At 37.6% G+C, this 3,612-nt stretch overlaps 1 non-coding gene across 1 annotated transcript; it reads left to right on the plus strand.

Annotated features, from left to right (window-relative positions):
- Positions 1-218: 218 nt before the first annotated feature.
- Positions 219-325, plus strand: LOC140854900 (small nucleolar RNA R71). The gene has a single exon (XR_012137994.1). It is a non-coding gene; the product is annotated as a small nucleolar RNA R71 (small nucleolar RNA).
- The last annotated feature ends 3,287 nt before the right edge of the window (positions 326-3,612 follow it).

Here is a 3,612-nt window from a genome sequence, read left to right on the forward strand (position 1 = left end):
TTGGTTGAATTTGATGCATTCCTCCTCTTGAAGGTGTAGCTTTATCAGGTTCCCTAGTTGTTTCCCACTGTAAATTTTTCTCGGCTAGGTCTTCTAAGAATTGCCAAGCTTCAGTAGTTTCTTTGTCCATAAATTGGCCTTGGCACATGGACTCTAGCATGGTTCTTGAGTTTGAATCTAACCCCTCATAGATGATCTGGCATAGTCTCCAAGTTTCTATTCCATGGTGTGGGCATTGGGTCAAAAGATTCTTGAAACGATCAAAGTACTTCCAAAATGATTCACCAGCTAGTTGGTAAAATTGATTTATTTCATTCCTAATCCTAGCTGTTTTATGATGGAGGAAATACTTTTTCAAAAATATTCTCACAAAGCCCTCCCAGGTAGTGACAGAATAGTTTGGTAGACTATAAAGCCACTTCTTAGCATTATCCTTAAGGACAAAGTTGATTAATCTAAGTTTGACCTCATCCTCTGTCAATTGCAGTTTCATGGTTACACATACCTTCTCAAATTCTCTAATAAATATATAAGCATCCTCTAATCCTATGAATTTTGGAAGTATATTTATGATTTGAGGTTTGATTTCAAAATTGTTAGCTGTGGGTTGTGGCAACCTGATACAAGATGGTTGGATGGAGCCAACTGGATAACACAAATCCTTAAGGGTCATGGGTTGGATTGGCTCAGCCATTGGAACAACAGGAATTGACTCAATTCTAACTAGACGACCCGACACTCTTCTCCACACACGAGGTGTACGATTCTCGATGTTTATATAATTTTTTTTTTTAAATTTTTATGTATAAGAAAAAGAAAGAAAAGAGAAAAAGTTCTAAAGAAAAGATCCTAAGGAGTCCTAAATCTAAAGAAAAGTAACCAAATTAATTTAAATTTTAATAATTTTTTTTTTATTTTTCAAACAAGTGAAACAATAAATTAAACTCAATCTATCCTAGGGTTAACCTAAATCTAAACAGCTCCTAACTGTTCCAAGATGACCCTTCAAGCCTTCCAAGTGGAGATTGATTAACTAGTTAGCCAGGTAAGTATAAGAGGTGGGAGGTTCACTCATCGTTGCCTTTCTAGACACCAAACGAGTTGACCAGGCCAGCAACTGAACCAATTTAACAAACCACCCTCAGGACTTGCCTAGACACCAACTAATCAAACAACTCAAACTTGGTAGAACTCTTAGGGTTCTTGTCCTATTGAGCTCGAATTCTTAAGGTTGACGTCTAATTGATTTTAAGATTAAAGGTCTAGGTAATGCAATATGATGGAGATGGTTTTTGGGCTAAGGAAGGGTAATGAAATCCCCACCTTATCTTGTTAATGGGTTGATGCCCTTAGATTAATTATGAAAATACAAATGCAAATAAACAAGATGACCAAGAATGTAAAAGATTTTAATTTAGAATTTTTTTTTTATTTTGATATTTTACTTCATGATTATGAAATGTCTTTTGTTTTGTTTTATATATTTTTTTTTTGTGATTAAGTAAATTCAAATGATTAGGTCTAAAAGGAAAAGTAATTAACTAAAAATAATAAAAAGAAATTAGAAGCGTACCTGAGTTTTCAGCAATCACCAACTAAATATAGAAACCTAAAGGAAAAAGAAAGAGAGTTATAAAGCATGAAGAACAAATATTTGAAAATAATTTAAAATGCCAAATTCCCGGCAACGGCGCCAAAAACTTGATGTGCAAATCTTAAAATTTGTAAATAAAACGCAAGCGCACAGTGTGCAGAGTAGCACGACAGCGAGTACGGGTCGATCCCACAGAGACTTGGTTTAAAAATGATTTTCAAATCTATGCTCAAGCGAGCTTTAACGAAAATCAAAAATCGAAAGTTGTTTGCTAAAGACAATAAGACTAAGGATCTAGGGTTTTTGAATCCACTAGATCTAGATTAGGAAATTCTACCTAAAATTTTTCTTATTGATCCTAACGACTACTCCTCTTGTCTTTCCCAAGCATAGATTATGAAGGGACTAAGGCCCAACGATAACCCATCAAGATTCTTTACAGGGGAGTAGTAACTAGGATCCCTTAGGGTTTTCTCCTCCTATGCACTGAATCAAGCATGAACTATGAAGGGACTCTGACCCAACTGTAGTTCATCAAAAATTCTTGACAAAAGAGGAAGAAAAAGAAATCCTAAGAAAAAGAAAGAACCCTATGTAAAACCCCTACTCATGATCTAGCTTCATCGCAAACCCTAGAAGGGATGCTTAGCTAGACATAATATAAATCTACTTGCAAAATTTAAATGTAGAAAAATAAACTACCCTAATTTCATAAATTAAACTATCCTAATTGCATAAATTTAAACTGCATAATTTAAACTAACCTAATTGCAAAAATTAAATTGCATAAATTAAACTATCCTAATTGCAAGAAAAATAAATTGCATAATGTAAAGAGATAAAATTGCATAAAAATAAGATTTTATATAAAAAAAATTTATTACAAAAATCTCAAAGCTCGAGGCTTGAGAAGAAAGCTAAAAACCCCACTATCTAGGGTTACAAGCTTGATCGGAAGGAAAGAATCATTAAAACAAGGGCCTTTGGGGGCTTTTTATAGGCATTTGGGAGTTATAAGGTTTTCAAAACTTTAGATGTGGGACTAAGAGGTTTTAGAGGGCTGTTAGGGGGGTTTAGGGGATCAAATCTCGCTCAAAAAGCACTTAAATCCATCAAGAAACCCTAGAAATTATTTCAGCCGTCCGATCTTCATCTAAAGGACCCAATTCATCTAATAAATCAAGCCAGGAGCGATTCTGGGCCGTCGGATCATGATCTGGGTGAAGCGCTGCCGTTGGATCGCGTTGCAGAGATGGGATCAGGTCGGATGCATCGCGGACCATCCGATCAAGGCGCTGGAAGATTTCATCCGTTGGATCGCGCTGCAGAAGGATCCCGTGTTGTCCTAGTGTTCATTCATTCTTGCAATTGCCTTGATTACGGTTGGATCTTGATCGGCTGCAATGGTGGCCGTCCGATGGTGCAAAAATGTGGAGCGTTGGATCTTGATCGGACCATCGAGTGATGTGAAGTTACCAGGTTGCCCTTCGGACCTTCTTCTCTCTCCTCATGAGCCCTGGACCGCGTGCGTGGACCGGGCTCGCGATGCATTGCGGTGAGCCGAGACTCGCTGATTGGCTGGTTTATGGTGCGCCGATGGGTCCATGGTCCATGTGCCTGTTGCTGTGGACCAGACGGCTAACCAGATCAACAATTCAGTTGATTTTTGATCAATTTTGACCTGATTTGACTCGAGTTTGACCCAATTGAGTCTTCTTTCTTCATTCTTCAATTCCTGGGTCAATTTAACTCCGTTTTGCATAAAATTTATGCCGTTGGAATCCTCTTTCCTTGTTCTTTCTATTGATGACCTCTTCTTCTACAAAATATAATAACAAGTATCAATTTTCTAATAAAGTTAGATAATTTAGATATTAATTGATACTTTTTATGTCAATTTGTGACATAAATCACTTCGCCCGGACTCCCATGGGAGCCGGCTCTGTCCTCACCTCGACTGGGGAAACTTCACCGGATCCTACGGGAGCGGGCTCCACCCACGACCCGGCTATGGACAA

Source organism: Elaeis guineensis, chromosome 1 (genome assembly GCF_000442705.2).
Source record: "Elaeis guineensis isolate ETL-2024a chromosome 1, EG11, whole genome shotgun sequence".
Lineage (NCBI taxonomy): Eukaryota > Viridiplantae > Streptophyta > Magnoliopsida > Arecales > Arecaceae > Elaeis > Elaeis guineensis.